Source organism: Pelodiscus sinensis, chromosome 16 (assembly GCF_052426305.1).
Source record: "Pelodiscus sinensis isolate ZL-2025 chromosome 16, ASM5242630v1, whole genome shotgun sequence".
Classification (NCBI taxonomy): Eukaryota; Metazoa; Chordata; order Testudines; family Trionychidae; genus Pelodiscus; species Pelodiscus sinensis.
This window is the reverse complement of record NC_143067.1, coordinates 32,077,200-32,103,911: the sequence shown is the minus strand read 5'-3', so window position 1 is coordinate 32,103,911 and position 26,712 is coordinate 32,077,200. Positions and strand designations below refer to the sequence as shown.

The 26,712-nt window shown below is 41.4% G+C and overlaps 1 long non-coding RNA gene across 3 annotated transcripts in view; it reads left to right on the top strand.

Moving 5' to 3' along the window:
- LOC112547613 (uncharacterized) overlaps positions 1-26,712 on the top strand; it is a 141,319-nt gene that overhangs the window by 37,261 nt on the left and 77,346 nt on the right. Inside the window, exons 2-4 of one of the 3 annotated variants that reach the window (XR_016346919.1) lie at positions 1,188-1,275; positions 4,223-4,300; positions 8,285-8,573. This is a non-coding gene — a long non-coding RNA (uncharacterized LOC112547613). Of the gene's footprint in view, positions 1-1,187; positions 1,276-2,078; positions 2,567-4,222; positions 4,301-8,284; positions 8,574-26,712 lie in introns of those variants that run through there. The other 2 variants (XR_016346921.1, XR_016346920.1) reach the window with 2 other exon arrangements.

Below are 26,712 nucleotides of genomic sequence, written 5' to 3'. Positions count from 1 at the left end.
TGTTGGCTATTATCTTATCAAAACCCCCATTGCCTAATTGTTGCATAAGCTTTGTGCTGGCTTGCTGCACATGGGTGAAGTTCCCCTCAATTCATTAGACTTGGTCTGTACTCTAGAATAGGATTCCAGGTTAGCTCTCCAAATGCTGAACAGCACTGGGTTTCAAGAAAAGTATCAACAGGGGGTTGAGAACTTTATTTTTCACAACTTTCCTTTTCAATGCAGATGTTTTGGGAGAAGAAAATCCAAACTTGAAAAACTTAAATGCTAAACAGCTCCAAGCGGAAAAAAATTTATTCTGCCTCTAACCCAAACAAATAGGAAGCCTATAATTTGCACATGCATGTGATGAAATATTCTAGGGGCAAACTATCTTAATTCATTTTATTAACTGAGTAGTCCTCAAATGTCAGCCTCTAGCTCCACTACTGATGTTTTTCATAGGAACGAAGGGACTTTTATTCCAAAACAAGGTTCTTGTTATAGCAAAAATCCATTGTGAAGTCACCAAACAAGATGTGGTAGCATTTTATTAGAAGAAAGCATATGTCTGAGAGCCTGAAAAGGAGAGTTCATCATTAAATGAAAAGGTCTTTTCTTGAACTGCTGCTTCACTCTTAGAAAAAAAGCCTGATCTAAGGGAACTTTGTTTGCTCGAGCATAAAACTTTGCTCAAGCTTTACAGAGACTTAGATGAAAGCAAACAGCATGAGAAGCAAAGTTTATGATTTTTCATTATGGTAGGATACACTATTAATACAGATTTCTCCACAGTAAATCTGCAGCAACATCATATCTACCAATACCAGCACTCAAACATTAATGCTATCAACAATAAAACAGTGATCGTAATCTTACAACTGCACATAAAGAGCTTATGGGCTTTTATATGATAACGAGTTACACATATGCCATGTGACCGTCTCCCAAATTTTTTTTCTAAAGGAATCAGGATAAGAATTTTCATGTCCATGATCATAAACTCTTATGTTGTTCTTTTGTATACCAGAATAAGTGGGGCTTGGGAAATACGTCTAGGCTAGAATATGAATATATTAATTCAATTAAGTATTAGGATGAGCCCTGATAGCAAGGGGCTTAAACAAGAAACATGAATTTTAATAACAACTCTAGGTCATTAAGATTTTTTTTCAAATCATAATACTACTCATTGTTTTATCTCCTAGATGGTGATTTTAGAACAGAACACTTGGGTTCTATTTTCACCTCCAGAGTAACCTAACTGGGAAAGTCCCTTGTGCAAAATTATCAAAGGTGAGATCATATAGATTAGGTATACATTCATATTTAGAAATAAAATAAGTCGCTTCATTTTTCAAAGAGCTACAGCTTCCATTGATTCAAATAAAGTTATTCAGTCTAAAAAAATGAAAAATATTTTTTCCAAAATCTGACTATTTTGGTTTTTAACCTCAGTACAATTCAATTTAGATATATACAAAATAGTAGTATCATTTACATCCATTACAGAGATTTTGCATAGTTTAATTTATTATAGTTAAAAATTCTGAGGGATAGTATGCAAACTACAGGTAGATCTAAGCCAAAACCTTAAAAAAATACCAGAGAATCTTTGGGAGAATTTTTGTAACTGAATTCAACCTTCATGGCCAGATCGCCATCCTGCAATAGGCTAAATAAAAACCAAATGGTGGGAGAGGACTCTCGTGTTTTGGTCTTTCTATTGGCGTTCCATAGATAGTACAATCTACGTTACAATTATGAAATGCAAAAGGCATTTTAAATCTGGGTGTTCTGTGGAAAAATTCCAACAGTAACAGAGGAAATTATATTGCTGTAAATTTTATTCTGATATATCTAAAACCCAATTTTAACACCTCCAAACTAAGTTTAAGAAACATCAGCTTTGTATCCAACCTCTGCAGCTCCAGATTTTCTACTTACTCATTTATATTATCATATGTGGGGAAAAATTCTTGGTAGCTGATTTCCAAAGAGTAAGTGTAATTTTGGATTGTCTGAATTGATGAATATTTGAAATGCATAGAAATAAATATTTATGTAGCCTAATAGTGTGTTTGACTCGCTTCTTTCAGATCTGACATTGAAGAAGACCACCTCTTCACTATATTATGAAGGAACACAATTTTGTCTCCTCTATCGTTATATATTACATTGTGGCCAGAAGGATGGTTTTTGTTTCTCACAATGCCCTCATACATGTAACATGTCCTCCAATACTCTAGTCATTAACACAGTAGGTACTGATGCTGTATAATAATCATATCATACTAGGGAATGCCTGCAGCTAGTGTATATTTCAACCTTCACAATCAAAGTTCTCAAAATGTAAAATTTAAATAGCTAGTGATAATATAGTGATGATAAACAACCATTACTATATCTTCAAGTCTAAACTTATACAATCATTTCCCCTGCCAAGCAAATAAGATCACATCTGTCATAAAGTTCATTTTACTTAGAAACTGTTTGGTTCCCCAGCCTTTCAGGTCAAATAACAAAGGTCAAGTACATGGATAAAGTACTCTGAGGCCACCTAATCTGACACATTTCATCCCTGACCTATTCAGTTGCATCAATAAATACATAATTTTCTGGCTTTCTTTTTTAGACTTCAAAAACAATGTATATATCAATTTATACCTTTTACCATAAGCGACGAGTAGACCTGTAGTACCTTAGGTAGATAGATAGATAGATAGATAGATAGATAGATAGATAGATAGATAGATAGATAGATAGATAGATAGATAGAGATCAAGCAATCTATCTATCTATCAATCTATCAATCGAATCTATCTTTCAAGGGCAAAATCCACTTCCTCAGATGAGCTGTGGGGTTTGCCATGAAAGCCCATGATCTTATATATGTACATATGATTCTGCTCATCTTCTGAGGAAGTGGGCTTTACTGATGATACTAGTTATATATTTGTTAGTTCCTAAGGTGCTATAGGACTACTCATTGTTTTTTAGTTACAGATTAACACGGCTACCCAGCTGAGACTTTTTTACCATAAGCATAAATCAATAGCTAATGCCCCTTGAGTGGACTTCCAGACATGTCTTCTAGTTCCCTATATATCTCCACTGCATTTGTGAAGTTAATTGTAATTTAATCAATCACATTACACATTTATTTGGTTTCTTCCTTTGGTTTCATGAGACTTGTTTTTATTTCTTTTAGTTTTGTTGAAACCAACATTTTGAGTACTTTGCAAGTGACCTAGTATGAATCAGAAAAATGGAACTTTTTAAAGAGTTTCAAGAATTTTTATGAATAATGTCTACAAACAGTTATGCAATCACAGCAAAAAACATTTCCAAAAGCAATGTGATCAACAGCAAAATTGCAAACTTCTCACTTCAAATTTAGAAATAAGTAAATATGTATCTTTTCAAACTTTCAGAAAAGTGAGCATGGTTTACTTCCTGGAAAGGAGGAGCTACTTTCACTCCCATTGTTTGAGGGTATCTATTGAAGGAAATTAGAGCTTCTCAGTTTAAGACTAGAGTCACATAAAGCTCCCCTCTGTCTGCTAGGTACCTAAGTGTGTTCCTACAGATCTGCCAATATAGCATGCAGGCAGACAAGGGGCAACTCACAACAATAAGAGACAGGGTGATCTAGTGAGCTAAGCATGAGTTTGGAGGAAGGAACTTCTGCTTTCTGTTACTAAATATGTAAGGGTATGTCTACACTACCACCATAGTTCAAACTAGGGTGGTTAATGTAGGCATTCGAAGTTGCAAATGAAGCCTGTGATTTAAATATCCCAGGCTTCATTTGCATCTTGCTGGGCGCCGCCATTTTAAAATCCACGTTAGTGTGGACTCCGTGCCCGTGGCTACACGCGGCATGGAGTAAGTAGTTCAAATTAGGCTTTCTAATTCGAACTACTGGTACACCTCGTTCCACCTCGTTTTCCCATCTGAAAAGGGGAGATAATATTTACTCTCCATGACATCCTGCTTATTAATTAACCCTGCTCTACAAGTTTAATTATTGTTTGAGATGATGGGAGAAAGACACCATAGAATATAGGAGAAAAAGAGTGAAGGAGAGATCAGACCATTGGAAGAAAGTGGGACAGAGACATAAGAACGGGGGAAAGAGAGAACATGACAAAAAGACAATATCGTGCAGGAGAGAGCTATGGGTCAGCAAGGGCACGGATGAATGTAAAAATTCTGAATAAAAGGAGATTCCACTTTTTAGGAAAGGAGAATAAGAGAGAAAATGAGAGGAAGACAAGCAAAACTCCAAAATGAGAGAAAAGGAAAGATCTTATATGAGGTGAGTAGAATGACCTAGAAATGGAAGGCTAGGAAAGGAAGTAATAAAAACAAAAAACAAAATTAAAAAGTTAAGAGACACACTCATTTTTTTAGACTGTGTTTTAATTACAGCTCCCCTGATTTATTGTAGTGTATTGTATTGTCCTACATCTCAGCGGTGATGGGATAGTCCATTAGCCAGAAATACTAATCTGCATTCTGTAGTTCAATAATAGGAGATGTATGAAAAAGCTCTAGTGGCTTCTAAGTGCCCAAAGTTTGCAGAGAATTGCTCAATTTATTTTCAGACATTGACTATGCTATACCCAGACCCCAATACACACAGCTCTGCTTTAGCTCTTCTGGAATAAGCCAGGCTAGTGTCAGTGTTCAAGAGAGGAGGAATGCAAAGATCCACTCAAAGGCCCTACTTCTAATATACCGGAGTGAAAAATAATCCCACAGGTCTATCCTAAAAATTGTGAGGCTATCTCTGAGTGAGAGAAGAGTGTGACCATTATATTTTCAATGTCTCCATCTTCCATAGGTGCAAAATGTAAAAAAATATATATTTATCAAATGTATGGGGGTGTTGTGAGAATTAGTAAATATTGGGTGAAATATTTTGACAGTAACAAGTGTTCTATTACTACCAAATGTCTACTCAGGACATGAAACATATATTAGATGGGATTCCAGCTCACCTTTCTCTAATGTAAAAAGTCCCTAGGTGACAAACTGCTAATGACAAACATGATCAATTTTGCTAATTCCATCATGCCTCTCCACATTCCCTATAATAGCCGATTTGTAAGGAAACCGTAGTTGCGGGAACTGATAATTGGTCTGTCTTGTGTGATATTCTGCCTCTGGCAGGAGCCTAGACCTAGTGTTTCAAATGCATTCCTTCTCTTTAATCAATTAGAGTTGCTCTTAACCAAATGTGCAAAGCTTTATTAAAGGGCAGTGTTGGTCTACAGACAGAGCCATCCCAAAGCAAGCAAATGGTCTGCACATGCTGTGAAGCATGATTTTCTCTCTCTCATTATCTGATTTTTATCTAACTTTCTAGCTTGCCGGATAGCTACATAAGCTGCACTTGTAAATGTAGAGAACCCCTTTTAAATCTCTTTAAGCTGTTTGGCTCAGTGATTTCCTGTGGCTGTCAACTTCATAGGTTTTCTACAAGCTGCAAAAAGCAGTATCATTTTATCAGTTTTAAATTTGCTTTCAGACAGTTTCATGGTGTGCCTCCTTGTTCTCATATTATGAGTCCGGATGGAGAGAAGCAGTAGTTCAGTGTTTAACTCACCATCTGTTATTAGTATACGTTCATCATGTCTCTTCTCTGAGGACCAGACTCTGAAACACCTGCCTCTGGTTTAGTAGCACCTTACTTTACAAATAGCCCCACTGATTTTAGAAGAGCTTATGATGGAGTTAGGTATTGAGTCTAATTGCAAAAGTGTCAGACTCTTGCCTTAAACCAACAATCCAAGTGTCTAAAGTTTCTCTTCAGCATGACTCCTAAACATCTTTTAACCTTGATTCTATTTTCTGAATATTTTTTAAGTACGAAAATGTCTTTTTGGGGTGAGGTGAGAGAAATGTCAATCTTTAGGGTATACCTACACCATTGAATGATATACAGCCTGCAATGTTAGTAAAGAGAAATGGAGATGTTGACAGTTCAAGTTATTCTCTTTACACAGGCGGTAAAAGAGAGGTTGTCAGATACAACAGAGAACCCTGTTAGCCTTTGACTGCCACTGAAAATTCAGCAGATATCTTAATTGAACTGTCTACAATTACCATTAGATCTTTTTTTCAGAAAAGGTGTCAGATAATTTGGAACACAGAAGTCTGCATGTAAAATTAAAATTAGTTCTCCTGATGTTTCATTATTTTGCATTTATCCAATTTAAGTTCCATCTGCCATTTAATTGCCCACTTGCCAAACCCAGATGCAATTTTTTGGAGCTGCACAAAACTTTATATTTCCTTGACTATCTTAACAACATGTTAATAAATGTTGACAGGGAGCTCAATGCTTTACAAGAGATGGTTGAAGGGACAGACCTCACCCTGCAAATCTTAAACTTGACGAAGTATCCTACAGTTATTTCTGCTGATAAATATAGCCAGTATATTGTACACCTCCCTGAAAATTATTTCATGGTTTCTTTATTTGTTTGCATCTGCAACCCACACATTTAATAACCAATCTATTGACTATATTGAGCCTTTTCACAGTTGAAGTAGTCACTCATTTTCACTGATCCATCAAATTTATTTAGCTCTGCAATTTTTCCCAAACATAAAGGAATGAATGAAACCTATCCTAAAGCATGTATACATTTGGTAAGGAAAAGAAGGTGACAGAGTTTTGCTGTAAGTTGGGGACATATATGGAAGTGACAGAGGAAAAGAATGGTCTGAACAAATTGGTCGATCAAAGGATGACTATGAACTTCCAATATAATGTGGCTGTGAAAGTCAAATATACCCCTAAGATGTATTAGTCAAGGTATTTTTAGTAAAGAGAGGGAAGTATTGCACCATTATACAAGGCCCTAACAAGATCTCATCTGGGATATGGTGTGTAATTCTGGTCTCCCATGTTTAAAGAAAGATTAATTGAAATGGAACAGGTGCTGAGAAGGACTACACTGATGATTTGAGTAACAGAAATCTGATTGTATGAGAGGAAACTCAAAGAGCTTGTCCTGTTTAGCCTAAAGAAAGGAAGGCTGGGGGGAGATATGATTCCTCTCTACAAAAACATCAGAGGGGTAAATGCCAGGGAGGGAGAGGAGTTATTTAAGTGAAGCACCAATGTGGACAAAAGAAGGAATAGACATAAACAAGAAATTTGACAAAAGTTTCTAACCATCTGAAGACTGAAGTCCAGTCCTCCAAGGGGAACAGTGAGGGTATATCTACACTTGCACCCTAGTTTGAACTAGGGATAAAAATTTAGGCTTCGAAATAGTCAGTGAAGTGGGGTTTTAAATATCCTGTGCTTCATTAGCATGATCTTGCCGGCGCGTTACTCCGATCAACAGCTGTTTTGAAAGTGAAAGTGCGCACTGGGATGCATTAGTTCAAACCAAATCCTTTGGTTCGAACTAATGTTACTCCTCATTTTTTGTACTCATCCTATTTCAAATGCCTACATTTTCATCCCTAGTTTGAACGAGGGTGCAAGTGTAGACATACCCTGAGGGAAAAAACTCCTAAATGGCTTCAAGATTAAGCTTGCTAACTTTATGGAGGGGATGGTATGATGAAACTGCCTAGAATGGCATTTAGCCGATCTGTGACTGCTAGCAGCCAACATCTCCAACAGCTGGTGATGGGTCCTAGATGCATTATTACACAGAATTATTTTCTAGGTCTCTGCATGGTGAGTCTTGCCTACCTGCTAAGGTTCTAACTGGCTGCCACGTTTGACGCTGGGAAGGAATCTTCCTCCTCCCTCATCAGATTGGAGGAATTCTTAAGGGTTTGTGTTGGGCGGGGAGTTTCCTTCCTTGGAAGCATGGAGATTGGACTGACATTACTTAATGCAGCTGGCACTTGTGAGCTAAACCAGCTCTACTGAAGGGAGAAGAGCAACATACTATCCCAGTTTCCCATATTTCTGGTGTAAGTTGTTTACAACTGATTCAAGAGATTGATCAGACGTAGATCAATTTTAATAAATTATATATTTTTTCCTCTAGCATAGTACATCCATCTTGCTTCTTTCTTCCATCCTTTCTTCCATCCTTTTACAAAAATTATTATTGCACAGCAGAAATATTAGTTCTCTTTGGTCATAATCCTTCTAGCTTTGGGAAGAAGAAAAATTAAAGAGACTCTCAGGTTCTTTGGGGTGCCTGCGACTCAAACTCCCATCTCAAATTTCTTTTTGTTGTTATTGTTGAGAAAACATGTCCTTAATTTAACACAGGATTTGTAACTTCCTTGATTGAATGTATTATGGTGTGCTTTTCTTTAGAGGGCTGCTCTGCAACACAGAATAAAGCTACCGAGGCTGTTGGACATCATTTTAGACTCTCTGTCTGATTGGCAGATCACAGAAAAGAAATACATCCCATGAGCCTCTGTGCGAGGTCGTTACCAACTGATTGAGTATTCACTTTCATGCCTTAAATCTCTAAAACCCAGGTGTGTTGTAGATTAGCACAACTTACAAGCAGTGTGTGGAGATTTATTATGATAATTGTTGCTTTTATTTTTTATTTCCCTGAACTCAAAGATAATTAATGCCAGTATGTGTCCTAGTGTCTGACTCTCTTAATTGGCCCTATGGTGCCTTGGGTGTTTGAAAATCCACTCACTTAAAAGCTTTTTTTTTTCTTTTGACTTGTTTTCCTGGAGCTGTTCATTAGTGCCTAAAATATTTGATTACATTTAATTGTAATGTCTTCAATTCCATGCACCTGCTGCAATTTACATGTGGGAGGGGGGAGGAAGAGGCTTGCAGGAGCTAAGAGAGAGGGATGGGAATTAAATGTAAAAAAAAAAATCCCCAGAAAAGGGTAATTGGGGTTAAATACGGAAACAAAATAAACATATTATGCAGTTTAGGTATTTCTACTACTATCATAACGGCTTCATCTTTCAATCTTTCTAAAACGTTTCCATTTTATCTTCAGAGGCTTTCATCTCCAGTTGGACATCTGCAGTTAGTTTAAAGCTAATCTCTAGTATTAGAAAGTCCACATGTTGTTCTTCCTGACAGTCTGGCAGCAAAGAGTCCCAATCCTACTTGAAGATATTTTGCTCTGGTATAAATCTTTCTGGTTTTTGCCGCTTTCTTCCTGTTTCAGCAATTGATGTGCATTTCATCATCAGTTTTTTGCTAGGAATCCTGAAATAGCTACTACATTCTTGGTCAAAGCCTGAGGTTAGTTTTCAAAACTCAACTTACAGCAAACATACAAAGCAGCCTGACGTTACCAATAGGAATCAGTATATTGGCAGAAAGGTAATGGCCTGAATATTACAATTCAGACAGACCTGCACAGGGCAGAGATCAGAGAGGGAGTAAAATTAAAAATCTTTTGCATTTTCAACAGGAGAAATGAATCAGGCATGCTGTCTTTTCTGTTAAACTCTGCTGTTGCTTTTCATTTATCTCTAAGGAGCAGTGTAAACCTCTACAACTGCCTCTAAAACATGTTTTCAGAAGAAAAGTAATTAGAGTAGTTTTAACAGTCCTATAATGTCAGCATTGCCTAATAAATTCCACTTTCAGCACTACAGTGGAGAAGTAAAGGAGTGCAAAAGTATTATCCATTGAAGAATACACTAATTTACAGAATAAAACTTGTTAATGTGACCCATTAAAGGCCTGCTGTCAGGGAAATCTCAGTATTGTACACATCAACCTCCTCTATATGTTATGACAGAAGCAAAATGTTCCTTTTTATTTTTTTTCTGTGCTGACATTTTATTCCCCTATTTTGCTACTGATTCACTGCGAGACGTTTACATATTTCACAATTCTGTTTCCCCATCTTTAAAACAAAATTAATAAATGCTTACCACAACACTTCCAGAACATGGCATTTTTTGATGGGCTAGGAAGGTGGGCAATAAATGACAATGGTCTGCCAGGATTAGCCCCGGGTGGGCCGCTGCCACTATATTTACCATTGCCAGGTATCAGCGATCGTGGCTCCCATTGGCTGTGAATCACCATTCTCAGCCAATGGGAGCAGTGGAAAGCAGCGAAGCCACAACACCACTTCCTGCAGCTCCCATTGGACAGAAACTGAGATCCCTGGACTACGGGAGCTACAATCACTGGTACTTGCAGAGGCACAGGTAAATATAGCATTGGGAGCCTGCCAGGAGCTAAACCTGAGGGACCAGATCCAGTTCATTGGCCCGTATTTATCTACCCATTCCCTGGAATGGAAGGTGCACTCCTATTCATTATTATTGTACAATAAATATCAAATCATGGTACTTAGGACCAGATGTAGTTCCAAAGCCAAATATCCTCAAAATATCAAAGTCTACTGATTCAATGTTCTTGTTTAGTTGTCTTAAAGAAAGACCCAAAGCAGAAAGTTTGAATTTGGAGCTGAATTTTCCAAAATTTCATAAGGATTGAGATTATTTTCTGAGTATGGATCATCCCTACTTGACCCCCACCCTCATTTTTCTGGCTTTATTTGTGTTGGTGGTGTAGGATTGTGCATGTGTTTTGTTTGTTTTTGTATTGTGGAATTTGAAAGGCTCCCATATCTGTTATGACATGGTGTCCCACTGTAGTATCGCTGGAGCATGAGCACATCAAGGGGAACTTCAGTGAAGCAAAAGAGTTGGAGTGATGGACCCGCCATGAAGCTGCTACTACTTTAGATAGTCCATGCTTATTTTACCTTTTTGTTAATTGACTAGGTGACTAGGAAACCTAAACAGAATCCCAAAACATTTAGGATGGGGTTTTGGAAAAAAAAAAAAGACAGGAGAAAATTTGCTATGCAGTTCCCACCTATCATAACTTAAAGCAAGGTCAGAGTTTGGTTGTGTTTAGAAAATGGGATGTGCTTGGAATGTGATTGCTAAGCATCAAACAAAAAGGGAGCGGTATGAGAGCAGGGACTGTTATACTCATAATTGAACATGGGGGGACAGAAAGTGCCCCAGCCCCAGGGAGCAGATGGATGGACCAGGGAAGCTGATGCTGACCAACGCACAGCCCACCTCTCCCTTGGTCACTCCCAGTCCACTATGGCATGCTGCGTCTCTGCCACTCCAGGCAGGCCCTAGGGAGTGCCATTAGCCAACACTGTAGGGAAAACTCAAGGGGGACAGTCTGGGAAGAAACTGGCTGGGGGCCTGCATGCCTCCCCCTATCCACCAAGATAGCCCCAGGGAAACTATAGGGAAATTAACTTTTTTTTGTTAAAACATAGAGAATTAGAGTTTATAGGGATGAAGAAAAATACATGATGGAATTCCCATTTGAAAATAAATACTAAACAAATAAAATGTACACATTTTAAAAAATCCCTTTGTAAAGAAATCTGGAATAAAAAGTTACTTCATAAAAATAACTATATTTTTGAAAAATACAATCATTTAATTAAAGCTACATTTTCCTTTTATTTAAAATAAACAACTTTAATTGAGTTAAGAACCCAAGGAATGCAAGGTAAATCTGCTTGTTTATTTATAAAAAAGTTAAACACATACACACTAGTCAGTAAAAATCAAATGACATAAGAAATCTATAAATGTGATATTGAAATTTGAGATTTTAAGCAACAGTGGTACATCTCACATTTCTAACTTGAGCCTCTTTCTAAGGCTGTGTCCAGACTCCATGCCTCCGTCGACGGAGGCATGTAGATTAGCCAGCTCGGAAGAGGGAAATGAAGCCGCGATTAAAATAATCGCGGCTTCATTTAAATTTAAATGGCTGCCCCGATCTGCCGATCAGCTGTTTGTCGGCAGATCGGGAGAGTCTGGACGCGATGCCCCGACAAAGAAGCCTTTCTTCATCGACACAGGTAAACCTGGTTTCACGAGGCTTACCTGTGTCGATGAAGAAAGGCTTCTTTGTCGGGGCATCGCGTCCAGACTCTCCCGATCTGCCGACAAACAGCTGATCGGCAGATCGGGGCAGCCATTTAAATTTAAATGAAGCCGCGATTATTTTAATCGCGGCTTCATTTCCCTCTTCCGAGCTGGCTAATCTACATGCCTCCGTCGACGGAGGCATGGAGTCTGGACACAGCCTAAGAGATAAACCAATGATTCTCTGTTCCTTCTGGGAAAACTTGCCAGATCTTCCTGATGTTTCTCTAAATAATCTTTTTTTCCACTTAATGAATTTAAGCAAAAAGGAATAAAAGGAAAGAAAAGATAGGCTTCTGAATTGCTAGTCCCTGTGTCTAGATACTTAGAAAATTTAGATTAAATCTCAAGGAAAACTTCCTAACTGTAAGAAGAGTAGGACAATGAAACATGCTGCTCAAGAGTTTTTGGAAATGGCTATATTAGAGGTTTACCAAAGGAGTTACCTGTGAACATGGTTTGGATACAAACCTGGCATTGTGGAAGTACCATGGTGGTAACTTCTATTCCTATGATTCTACAATTTTCAATGTATTTATTCTCAGGGAGATACAGTAAGATATCTTAATACTTCCATTATATTTTGGTCATCTGAAACACAGAGAGGCTAAGTGATACTACCAGGAAGCCTGTAACAGAGTTGGGGATTGAACCTAGATTTTCCAACTCGAAAGCTAGCTTCCGAAGGACTGGACAATTTTTTCTCTCCTCCACCCTCAGGACAAAGACAGGAATGTTATATTCTATAACTCTTTGAGCCTCCCAACTGCTGTTCTTCCAGATTCCAGCACAAAGGAAGAAGCTAACTCACCTTCTCCTTAGAGAGCAGCATCTGTCGGGAGATGTCATGAACATATGAAATAAGGAGATAACTGAGGTCAATGTCATGGAGATAGTTGAAGATCAGGAGTCCTATCATCAAATGTTGCTGTGTTATTATGGTTGTCTTCCAGCCCTCTACAATTGTAGACTGAATTCTTATATTCAAAACACAGATTTTAAATAGCATCTAGTTTTGCCAAGGAGATGTTTGTCTTTGCTGTGCTGAGTAGATATCTGGAAAATGCACATTTTCGAGGCTAAATAATTAAAAGAAAGAGGTGGTGTCATGGGGCAGTGAACGTCAAGGACATCTTATTCTGTACCCTAGTGATGAATGTTCCAGCATATTCATACAAACAGGTTTCTCTTGAGATGGTTTGAATGGAAATAATGTAATTGCACAAATAGGGTAAGCTGGGTTTGTGTAGAGGAGAAAGAATAGGAAAGACAGGCATCAATCCTGCTTCTCTTAGTTGGTGACATGTGGTGAATAATTGATCATCCTTTCCTTCCTTCTGATTTTCCTTCCTTTCCTTCCGTCAGGGTTTTGCTCACTAATTCTCTCAGTGCCAGTCTCCTCCAAGTGTCACATTCACTATTAAACCAACAGAGGAACCCAAAACCCCCTTGAGAATTCCTACTGTCAAGGATGCCTTGCAAAGCACCAAATGAAAAATTAAATGTGAAAAGCAAGAAAATGACTGTAATTTACTTCACCTTTACTGTCTGCTGCACACTACACTCAATAGGCTCTGTTCCCCATCCAAACCTGACTAAAAGTGCCTGCATTTTGCAACAGAAAGAAGGGAATGGTGATACCTGTGTTGAGAATGAGAAACAAATATTTCATTTCTGCTTTTATTGTACTCACAGTGATTTAGCAGCAGAATTTACAGATTTCTATAAAGATTTGTAAGTAAATTAGTGTTTATTAATAAAAGGAACAAATAGGAATGCCAAGATTTTGCTTGTTCTGGACACACACTTCATATATATCCTCAACGAATTTGTATCCCTACCATTCTGTTCTAATCCTACAGAATTATGTACAAAAATACCTGCATTCAAAAATAAAACAATGCAAAATGTTAGAGCCTACAAGTCTACTCAGTACACTTGTCCTTGTTGAACATCATCAGATTTCTTTTGGCCCAATCCTCCAGTTTCCCTAGGTCACTCTGGACCTGATCCCTGCCCTCCAGCGTATCTACCTCTCCCCCTATCTTAGTGTCATCTGCAAACTTGCTGAGGGTGCAATCCATCCCCTCATCCAGGTCATTAATAAAGATGTTGAACAAAGCTGGTCCCAGAACTGAACCTTAGGGCACTCTGCTAGAAACTGACCACCATCCTGACATCGAGCCATTGATTGCTACCCACTGGGCCTGACCTTCCAGCCAGCTTTCTATCCAGCTTACCATCCATTTATCCAATCCACATTCCCTTAACTTGCTGGCAAGAATATTGAGGGAGACCGTATCAAAAGCCTTGCTAAAGTCAAGGTATATCACATCCACTGAGTTTCCCATATCCACAGAGCCAGTTACCTCATCATAGAAGCTTATCAGAGTGGTCAGGCATGACTTACCCTTCATGAATCCATGCTGACTATTCCTGATCACCTTCCCCTCTTCCAAGTGCTTCAAAATGGATTCCTTGAAGATCCCCTCCATATTTTTCCAGGGACTGAGGTAAGACTGACTGGCCTATAGTTCCCTGGATCGTCCTTCTTCCCTTTCTTAAAGATGGGCAGTTACATTTGCCTTTTTCCAATCATCCGGGATCTCTCCTGATCTCCATGACTTTTCAAAGATAATATTCAAAGGCTCCTCAATGACATTTGCCAACTCCCTCAGTATCCTCGGATGTATTAAATCCGGACTCATGGATTTATGTACGTTTAGCTCTTTAAAATAGTTCCTAGCCTGTTCTTCCTCCACCTTTGTCCCATATTGCGTCACTTAGGGTATGTCTAGACTACATGCCTCTGGCGACAGAGGCATGTAGATTAGACTACCCGGCATAGGAAAATGAAGCGGCGATTTAAATAATCGCCGCTTCATTTAAATTTACATAGCTGCCGCGCTGAGCCGATCAGCTGTTTGTTGGCTCAGCACAGTAGTCTGGATGCTCTGCGGTCAACATCAAAGGAATTTGTCGACCTCCCAGGTATGCCTCATCCCCTTTGTTGCTCGTTCCTCTTTGCATTTCTTCCCGGTATCCGACTTCCCCACTCCCCTCAGGGTTTTGGTCACCGTCCCCCAATGAACCTAGTTTAAAGCCCTCCTCACTAGGTTTGCAAGCCTGTCCATGAAGATGCTCCTTCCTCTCTTTGGGTATGTCTACACTACCCCGCTAGTTCGAACTAGCGGGGTAATGTAGGTATAATGCACTTGCAAATGAAGCCCGGAATTTGAATTTCCCGGGCTTCATTTGCATAAGCGGGGAGCCGCCATTTTTAAAACCCCGCTGGTTCGAACCCCGTGCAGCGCGGCTACACGGGGCTCGAACTAGGTAGTTCGGACTAGGATTCCTATTCCGAACTACCGGTACACCAAGGTACTACCTCCCTTGGTGTACCGGTAGTTCGGAATAGGAATCCTAGTCCGAACTACCTAGTTCGAGCCCCGTGTAGCCGCGCTGCACGGAGTTCGAACCAGCGGGGTTTTAAAAATGGTGGCTCCCCGCTTATGCAAATGAAGCCCGGGAAATTCAAATTCCGGGCTTCATTTGCAAGTGCGGTATACCTACATTACCCCGCTAGTTCGAACTAGCGGGGTAGTGTAGACATACCCTTTGTTAGGTGGAGCCCATCTCTTCCTAACAATCCTTGTGCCCAGAACAGAGTCCCATGGTCAAAGAAACCAAAGCCCTCTCTCCAACACCACCTGCGCAACCACACATTTACTTCCTCAATTCGATGATCCCTACTCAGTCCTTTCCCTTCAACAGGGAGGATGGACAAGAACACCACTTGCGCTCCGAATTCTTTGATCCTTCTTCCCAACTCTGCATAATCCATAGTAAAGCTCTCAAGGTTATTCTTGACCCACATGGAGAAGCAGGAAGAGGTAGCGATCTGAAGGTTTGATCAGTTTTGTAAGACTCTCAGTCACATCCTGAATTCGAGCTCCCGGTAAGCAACACACCTCTCAAGATTCAAGGTCCAGACAGCAGATTGATGGCTCAGTCCCTCTTAGGAGAGAGTCCCCGACCACCACCACCCACCTTCTTCTTTTGGGCGTGGTGGTAGTGGAACCATCATCCCTAAAACTATGCATCCCATGCCTTCCAGTAGAAGTGGTTTGCTTCCGATTTCTTCCTTGTGAGGTCCCTTCCAAAGCATCCACCATCGCAGAGCCTGTGGAGAGAGCTTGAAAGCAATTACCTCTGTAGGAATGGGGGATTCCTGTGCTGGCCTTTTTTTCCTGCTAGAAGTTACATGCTGCCAGTTCTCTTCCATGTCCTGTACTGCTCTCTCTGGCTCTTCCACCTGCCTTGCTTGCAGGATTAAACACTTCCTTCTAACGAGGAAGTCTTCATCCTCTCTGATTGAGTGTAGGGTCAACACTTGGGCCTCCAGTCCTCTAATTTTTTCCTCCAAAATGGCAACCAGCTTGCACTTAGTGCAGATGAAATCCCTTCTTTCTTCCAGTAGGAGACAAACATGGCACATGCTGTTCAGGTAGCAAAAGCAGACCTATCACTATCCATACCTGCTGTCCTAAAAAAGGGTTTAAAGGAAAGGCAAGAGTACTTTGCCCCGTTCCCTCTCCCCTTCCAAACTCTCTCTCTAAATGCCCTGTTTGTAATCACCTCTTTACAAGGTCCCTGGTCGCTGACTCACTCCTTTATAAAACCCTGGACTGCCTGATAGTCCCTCCTCCTACCAAGGCTCAGCCAATCAGCAGAGGCTTCTAGATTTCAAACTTTAATTAGAAGCCAACAGTTTCCAGCTTCCAGTCACAGCACACACTCTGTGGGGAGCAGAAGGGGGGAGGGAAAGAAAAAAACCCCCCACCAGACTCACAAACAAAAACTCAGCACACAGCAAGAAAACCCCAAACACAACAAACACTACTATAGTCACTTCTCCCTTACCTGGAGAACTCCCTCTCTAAGCTCCCTATTTGCAATCACCTGTTCGCAAGCTCCCTGGTCACTGACTCACGCCTTTATAAAGAGATAAAGCTGTCTGCTTTTTTTTTTTATAATATCTCCTGAAAGTGAGAACATGTGTTTGCATGGCACTGTTGTAGTTGGCATCATAAGATTATTTATGTGCAAATATGTTAAAGATTTGTGTGTTCGGGTATCCATGCTTCAACCATCATGGCAGAGGACATTCATCCATACTGATGATGGGTTTTGCTCAATAATGATCCATAGCAGTGTGGACCAAATCATGTCCATTTTCATCATCTGAGATGGATGCCACCAGCAGAAGGTTTGTAGGTTGCCTTTTTGGGGGGTGAGAGGTGCTGTATTGTCTACATCAGGGTGTGGGTCTTTAAAGATTTCTGAAAGTATGTGCCACACCTCATCACTCTCAGATATTGGAAAACACCTCTGATTCTTAAACTTTCAGTTGAGCTGTAGCTATCTTTAGAAATCTCATATTGGTACCTTCTTTATGTTTTGGGCATGTCTAGACTACATGTCTCCATCAACGGAGCCGTGTAGATGAGTTTACTAGACATAGGAAAATGAAGCGGCGATTTAAATAAGTGCCGCTTCATTTACATCAAAATGGCTGCTGCGCTGTGCCGATCAGCTGTTTGGAGGCATAGCAGGGCAGTCTGGATGCGCCACGGTTGACAAGGGAAGCCTTTGTCGATTGCTCCGGTATGCCTCGTGAAATGAGGTTTACTGGAGAGGTCAACAAAGGCTTCCCTTGTCGACCGCGGTATGTCCAGACTGCCCTGCTGTGCCGCCAAACAGCTGATCGGCACAGCGCAGCGGCCATTTTTATGTAAATGAAGCGGCGATTATTTAAGTCACCGCTTCATTTTCCTATGTCTAGTAAATGTATCTACATGGCTCTGTCGATGGAGCCATGTAGTCTAGACGTACCTTAAAGTTTCTTTTTCAGTGCAGGTATGTTACAAATAATAGCTACATTTCTAAGTTGCATTTTCACAATAAAGAGATGGCACTGCAGCAGCAGGTGAATAAAAATGCTATTTTTGTTTATCATTTTTACAGTCCAAATATTTGTAATAATAATAACGTGAGCATAGTACACTGTGTATTCTGTATTGTAATTGAAATCAATATATTTTTAAATGTAGAAAAAAAGAAAACATTTAAAATATTTCAATTAGTATTCTATTGTTTAATAGTGTGATTAAAATGGTGATTAATCTTGGTTAATTTTTTTATTTGATCACATGACTTAATTGTGATTAATTGGCAGTCCTACTCTCTATAAATATATGGGTTGGGAGGTAAGTACCAGGGATGAAGAAGAGCTATTTGAACTAAATTGCAATGCTGGCACAAGAAAAAATTAGTATAAATTTAAATTAATAAATTAGTTAGAAACTTCTAATTTCCAGCCTGTCAGCAGACTGAGGTTCTGGAACAGACTCCCAATATTAGGAGTGAGGACAGGCCACATAACTAATTTTACAATGGATCTTGGTAAATTTTTGAATACGATAATATGGTGGCCCTGCTTGTGACATCAGGAGACTAGACTTGGTGACCCAGGAGGTCCTTTCCAGTTCTTTGTCCCTGTACATCTATTACTTTTATTTGTATTATGGTCACACCTAGACATCACAATGAAAATTGGGAGCCCATTGCTCTGGGCACTGTACACACACACACATACACACACACACACACATTCTAAATTGAAAGCAAACACAAAAGATTGGTGAAACAGATCTTTGTTTGCCCATTTTGCATTGGATAACTGAGGCACAGTGGATGTAAGTTACCCAAGTCCTCACAGAAAGTCTGTGGCAGAGCCAAAATTGAATTAAAATGTCCTGAATACCATTCCTAAAAAGTCAAATAATCATTTATTTCTGAGGAAGACTAAGGTAGAATTGTCCAAAAGACAAGAAAAGCCCTTTCATCCACAATGCACAATTTAATTACTCTGAACACTGGAGGCTAGATGCTGGGAATTGTATTAAATGACCCTTTTCCTCTGATTAGAATATATCACTTTCAGGAACGAACAGTACAATATCCCATCAGGGAGTCAGGGGTTACAAAAAAAGGTGAAAGAACCTGAACTTATGGAAGAACATCAGATGAGAAATGAGATGGACAAATAAGACAACTCTCCCCAGAGAAGATATTTTTAAAAACTCTTCACAATATTTTTTTCTTGTCAAAAGGGAAATTCACGAGTAGAAAAATACTTTTTTCTTTTTAAAAGTATGAGTGTGTAGGGCAAAATGCCAGAAACTGCTGACCCGCATTGGAATAAAGCCCCCAAGTTCCTCTGTTTCACTTGTTGTGTGACTTATTTCACACAGTCCGTACCTTTCATGGAAAAGGTTAGGCTCCCCATTAAGAAAGCAGTAACTGCTATAGCAGCTCTTTGTAGAAGTAGACAAATCTTCTAGGAGTTGTTTTTTTGATATGTATTTCTGCAACAGCAATCTGAAGGTTTAACTGTGTGTAGTGTTTCAGTTTAGTAGTTCGCCTAGGATCGTAACCCACAAGAAATGTTCTTAAGCAGCCCTACGCTGCCTTGCAGCTCTTGGTTACTGAAGGGCACACTATTTTAAAGTAAATACCACTTAACACATTACTAAACAGATAATCATTGAAGACCCATTGCAATGATTGCCAGCTTATGTTTTCCATTGACTTCTGGGTTCATTGGCCTTTTTCAGGCTGCGTGTTTCATTTAATGCAACTTCTCTGTGTGAGGCACAACAATTACAGCAATGCATTATTGAACTCTATGGAGAACATAACACAGCCAACAGGTCAAACTGGCATTTTGTTAACCCTCACAAGCTTCACCCGCACAAGTTTGATGAATGTTAAGCTGCTATAACTTTTAGGTATATGCATATTTGTCAGAGTTTCTACTTGATGGTGTAAATCAGACTTGTGTGGTTTTTTCTGATCAGTCCCCCATAGTAGTCATTGAATATGAATATGTGAGGTTCTATAGTTTCCTGGGTTACTGTGGGGATAGATCCCTAAAGAAAGCCTGCTGCGAGGCTGGCAATGATTTTGGTTGACAAGTGTCCACATGGTATGCAAAATAAAAAGGGTTGAAAGTGGAATTGGCCATATCTTCTGAACTCAGCAGCAGGGAAAGGGCCAGGGACTAGCCACCTGGGGCCCCAGCAGCAATTTAAAGAGCCTGGGGTTCTGACCACTGCCTTTGCCCCTGTAGAGACAGCCAGGAACCCCTGACCCTTTTTAATACCCAGGCAGCTCCCCATCAGTCAGCCTGAATATGATCCATACAGGCCCTCCTAGTGAGGACATGCCTTGCCAATACAAGGAGCCAGTTGTGCGCACATACATGCAAATGCTGAACCCCCACAACTAGCTGAAAACGATGGGAGCTGCTGGTGCTCAACACTTCTGCAAGTCAGATTTTTCACGGTTCCAAATGTGACAAAAGCTTGCTTACCAGTGACTGGGGGTATGTCTACACTACAGAGTTAGTTCGAACTAACTTAGTTCGAATTAGTTAATTCGAACTAAGCTAATTCGAACTAACGCATCTAGAACTAAAAACTAGTTCGAATTAGCAAAATGCTAATTCGAACTAGCATGTCCACATTGAGTGGACCCTGAACAGGGCTTAAGGATGGCCGGAAGCAGTGCCGGCAGGGCATCAGAGGAGGACTTAGAGCGTGGAGATGCTCTCTCAGGCTAGCCGAGGGCTGCACTTAAAGGGACCCGACCCCCACCCCGGACAGACAGTTCTCAGGGGTGCCCCGCTTGAAAACCAGTCCTGGCTTGGAGTGCCCGGAGTGCCCACACTGGGCACATCACAGCACTCGGCCATCAGACCGGCTGCACTTGCCGCAGGCTGCCATCTGGTGAGAGGGGGTAATTGGGGGGCTGCAGGAGAGCTTCCACCCCCAGAAGCCCGCAGAGCCAGCACAGTCCTCCCCATCGGGGGCTCGTACGCCATTCCTCCCTCACCTCCTTCCACTTACCCTTCCCTAGCCCCCCTTCCTGATGTACAAAATAAAGATAACGTTTCTTCCAACATTGACTCTGTCTTTATTGAACAAAACTGGGGGAGACTGGGAAAAGGAGGTGGGAGAGGGGAAGAGAAAGGCTGGGAGAGGGGAGGGCAACTAACATGATCAGGGGTTGGGAACAGGTCCCATATGAAGAGAGGCTACAGAGACTGGGACTGTTCAGCTTAGAAAAGAGGAGATGGAGCGGGGACAGGATAGAGGTCTCTAAAAGCAGGGGTTGGGTGGAGAGGGTGCATTCATAAAAGTTCTTCATGAGTTCCCATAAAGAAGGACTAGAGGACACCAAAGGAAAGGAATGGGTAGCAGGCTTCAAACTAGTAAGAGTAAGTTGTTCTTCACAAAGCAAATAGTTAACCTGTGAAACTCCTTGCTGCAGGAGGCTGTGAAGGCTACAACTAGAACAGAGTTTAAAGGGAAGTGAGATCAAGTCATGGAGGTTGGGTCCATGGAGTAGTCTTAGCCAGGGGGTAGGAGTGGTGTCCCTGCCCAAAGTTTGTGGAAGGCTGGAGAGGGATGGCACGAGACAAATGGCTTGGTCACTGTCTTTGGTCCATCCCCTCCAAGGTCCCTAGTGTTGGCTGCTGTTGGCAGACAGGCTACTGGGCTAGATGGACCTTTCGTCTGACCCAGGACGGCCATTGTAAGCTCAGGGCTCAGGGTCGGGGGTCTCAGTGGACCCCCTTGATTTTCATGCACACCTGCACCTGGGTGGCCAGACTGGCAGCTCTCCTGCCCTAGACGGCCACTTTCCTGTGCCTAGTGCGGAGATCGTGGACAAGGTCCACGATGTCTGCACTAGCCCAGGAAGGTGCCCGCCTCTTGCGGTCCCGGGCAAGCTCCCGGGAGCCGCCAGCCTGGTCCCGGGAAGAGGGGGAGGGCTGGAGGACATCGGGTGGGTGGCTCTGTGCCGTGCCAGGTGCAGGGTCTGCTGGCTGGGTGCTGGCAGGCTTGCACCTGGCACGGGCACCGTAGCCAGCCCGTGCCCCTTTAAGGGGTCCGGGGCCGGGAGGGGGGCAGAATGGTTTCCCTGGTGTTGGCCAGAGTGGCCACCAGGGAAACCTGGGGAGGGCTAGCCTCCCACTAGTTAGAATTAAGGGGCTACACTCCCCTTAATTCGAACTAGTAAGTTCGAACTAGGCTTAGTCCTCGTAAAATGAGGTTTTCCTAGTTCGAACTAAGCGCTCCGCTAGTTCGATTTAAATTCGAACTAGCGGAGCGCTAGTGTAGCGCCTATGAATGTTAGTTTGAACTAACATCCGTTAGTTCGAACTAACATTGTAGTGTAGACATACCCTGGGAGGTTTACTCAGCCTTGCTCAGGGTATGTCTACACTACCCCGCTAGTTCGACCTAGCGGGGTAGTGTAGACATACCCTCGGATCCTTAACTCAATTTTTGTTTTTTTAGAAAATAAAATGAAAATGTCCATGCTTCATTGAAATCATTGTTCTGGAGTGTGGCTAGGGATGAGGAGGTCCGTATGCAGGCTGCCCCAGGGATTGTGGACTGCCCCAGCCCTCTCTCAGCATAGCAGCTTGGGGCTAGATTAGAAGTGCCTCTCCATGGCCACTGCAGTTCCAGTGTGCACAGCCGGGGGAGAGGTGAATGTCCCCTGGCTGTGGAAGGTGCAGGTTAGCTGGGTGGGGGCCACAGAAGGACCACCTCTCCCCCCGAAGTGGCAGATCTGGGACAACCAAGTATGGATGGGAGGCACTCCATCGTCTAGCACCACTCTGGTGCCCCCTCCCTTGACTTCAGCACAGAACTGTCATGGCTGTGGGGCGGCACATCCTCACATTGGCCCAGAACAAAGCTGATGTGGCAGCTTCATGCTGGGGCTGGCAGGCAGAGGTGGCACTTTGCACACTCATCCTGGGCCCCTCCCTGAGCCTGCCCTGAGCCCTTTTTCCAACATTCACTCAGTTATGTCAATTTTGAGCACTGCACTTAGTCTGATTTTATGAGAAGCAATCCCATTCCAGGCGCATTCTGTTTTCCTGGCACAACCAACCCCTCACGTTGCTTTAAAATTACGGTAAGAGAAAGCTGTATACCAAATCTGGTAGTCCTAGCTCTTACTGTTTAAGAGGAAAAAGTTAAATAACAATAGACTAGTAGCACTTTAAAGACTAACAGAACATGTAGATGGGCACAGCCCACTTCTTCAGATGACAGGAGCATTAGAAGTCCAGATCCAAGAATAAATAAGGGAAGGAGGAAGGAAGAGAGAAGGAAAAAAAGAGAAAGAAAAGGAGAATAAAAAGGAGGGGAGGAAGAAAAAAGAAAGACAGTGAGTAGGTAAGTTTCAGAGGGGTAGCCGACTTAGTCTTTTAACAGGAAAAACTTAAAAAACAACAAATAGTCTAGTAGCACTGTGACTGGGTCCTGGTGCCCGCACTGCAAGTGGGGAGAGCCCCATGCTGTGGGACGAGTGGGCTCTGCTGCCGCGGCTCTGCCATGCATGCTCTCAATGGGTCAGGGATATAACAAGCCCCGAGCTGGCACAACAACGGGGAGCTGCTGGAAGGGGCAGATCACGGACGCTGGCTCCAGCTCTGTCCTGCCCAGCTTCAGCGTGGGAGGGTTGGTCCTCCCTGGCTGACCTGCCACTGGGCGAGACTTGGCTGGTCCTGAAACTGCTGCAGCCACAGTGGCCGGGTTGCCTTACCCAACTGGGCTGCTGCCTGAGGGGCCTCGGCAGCTGCAGTAGCCTCCATTGCCCCAAAGCTCGGGGTTGTCTGCCTGGGTCCCTCTGCCACTGGAGGCACCTGGGTAGCTGCCAGAGCTATCATACTCCAACACCGAGGGCTACCTCGGCCACTACATTGATTGTTGATCCTTTTTTCAACCTCATGTTACCAATGAGAGCAGCAAAAGAACACACATTTTAATACACACAACTTTAGTGACTCACTTCCATGCTAAACAACATTCTCGGAAGTAATTTGTAAATAATATACATAAAAACATCATTAAAATATTTCCATTAGTTCACGAATAATTTAAAAAGTAGCAAAATGCGTTAGCTACACTTTTTGTTGCCAGTTACTCATTGAGTGTTTATTCATCTCACATTTAAATCATAAATGTGTGTTATAGAGCAACTATTATATCCCTGCTCTGATTAATACAAACTACTGAAATCAAGAGAAATCTTTGCACACTAAGGTAATACTCAGTGTAAAGGTTGCAGAACCGAGCTCTAAATAAAAGATTCAAGTAATGAATATAGCCCACATGAAGCAGATGATCTGACACAATAGCAAACCAATAACTCTCAAGCAGACACCTTACAAGACAAAAAAGAATAAATTAATTAAAAGCAGACATGACAAAGTGGGAGATACGTAACAGATGGAAGACCCAAACATCAGACAATGACTAAACTACATAATGGCACTGTACCCCATTGCAAGGGGTTGGACAGAATTCTTTTAAGACTAAGTTTCTTCATCAAAAACAAACAAACACAAAAAGAAAACACACACCTAATTGTGAGTATTCTCTTTCTTTCTTGGTTCTAATTGGATCTAAGGACCTATGGTAGAAATACTGTTTTTCAGTCATGACTCTAAGACAAGGACGCAAGCAGAAACAGTACTTCTCAGGTACTTTGACCTTATATTATGAAGAGCTTTACATGTCAATATGGAGACCACACATTGTGCTAAAAAGAAAATATACACACACCCATTGGCAAAGAATGTCAAAATGTTGTTGTTCAGCTCAGAAATGCAATTTTATTTGGGACAAAAATAGAAATGGGCAAACTGATAATAGATGCATGATAATTTTCATGGTGACTCTTTGAATTTGTCCTGGCTCTTATTACAAAGATAATAGCAATGATTAAATGACACCAATCATGGAGTCAATTAATGCCTCAATGACAATCTTAGCATGTTTATCAGCTAGCAATCTAAGCTGAATGCTTAAAGAAATGTACAGCGACCGCTACTGCAAGTGATATGCACAGTTTGTGATTCAGTGCTGTTAAAGCCAAGACAGGAATAAAATTCCTGTACAATTAACACTAACAAAAAGATGTGTCTTTCCTGACCACTGTGAGGAAATCTAAACTAATAATTGATCCTATACATTTTCTGCAAGCAATTTCATGAATAATACTGAATAAAATTACTCACTTTTAGGCGGCATTTTCTATATTAAAGTTAAGGCTACAGTTTTAGTAGCAGAACAAGAAGACATTCTTTGGTAAGCAGGTTTTGTGGAAGAAGTCAGCCTGACTTATTAAACTAGAACCTTGGGATCCAGTTAGAACTTTGCACCATCTTGGGTTTTACTGTGCACTCAAGGCCAGATTCTCAGTTGGTGTAAATCACTGTAGCTGCATTGACTTCAATGGAGCTACAACATATAACACCAGGGCTACGTCTACATTGGCACCCCTTTCGGAAAAGGGATGCTAATGTAGCACTTTGGAATAGGTAAATCCGTGGGGGATTTAAATATCCCCCGCGGTATTTGCATTAACATGGCTGCCGCTTTTTTCCGGCTTGGGGAAAAGCCGGAGAAAAGCGCCAGTCTAGACGTTATTCTCCGGAAAATAAAGCCTTTTCTGGAGGATTTCTTATTCCTACTTGAAAGTAGCCAGCCTACTTGAAAGTAGGAATAAGAAATCCTCCGGATAAGGCTTTATTTTCCGGAGAATAACGTCTAGACTGGCGCTTTTCTCCGGCTTTTCCCCAAGCCGGAAAAAAGCGGCAGCCATGTTAATGCAAATACCGCGGGGTGTATTTAAATCCCCCGCGGATTTGCCTATTCTAAAGTGCTACATTAGCATCCCTTTTCCGAAAGGGGTGCCAATGTAGACACAGCCCAGAAGAGAATATAGACCTCAGAATCCAGCTGAAGGCTTGGCAGTGTGGATGCTCTGTCTGTGTACAGTTCATGAATTCTGTATGAAAATATCTGCTCTCTATGTGTATCCATATCAACAACTAGCCTCCATTCTGTTTTCTGAGCATGGTGTTTATTGAAAGACTGTTCTGTGCCTTCAACATAGCACTGTAACCTTCAGACCGAGATTCCAGGAATGCCCTTTGGACAAAGAGCCCAGGTAAACTAATTTTTCAAGTCTATACTGGCCAAACAACAGATGTTTGACTTTGAAGTTGAAAAAAGGATCAACTGAAAAAAGAGAACGGGCATCTGAAAAAGAAAGGTTCTCTTATTGGCCATCTGGAGAGAGAGAAAAGAGACAAGAAAGCAAGGCTTTATAGTAGGAAAATGGGAGAGGAAAGATCTAAACTCCATAGAGGACTCTCAACAAATACCAGATAATGCTGGAGTGGTGAGGAAACTGAGGCAGGGAACTGTATAAAGTTATCTATTATCTAGATCTGTATACCTCATGTGATGTCTAAAGGAAAGAGTGACTGTCTGACACATCCTTTGGTAATTCTCTACATGAACAACTATTTTGTGTTCCCGAAGAGGTAAACTATAAACCAAAGTTCCCACAAGGAGGGAAAACTGGGAAAGAGTCCTTATGTTACTGAGCTGTCTTGTGGAGGACTAGCACTGATGCTGGAGCCTGAAGAAGCTATATTGTAGGTTTCTACTCCCAGGTGAGAGGTACCAGTCTATACTCAGGAAATGTGCCAGAGCTCAGAGCCAGAAATGGTATCTGAAGCCTAGCCACAGACAAAGAGGAGATTAACCACACAGCTGCTCAGCGCATGGGATCAAACATAACAGTCTGGTAAGTGTTCTTTAGGGGAAACTTGAAGAAGGCTGTGACATCATGTTTGAGTATTAAAAGTGTTCTGAATAGCCTTTCTGTAAC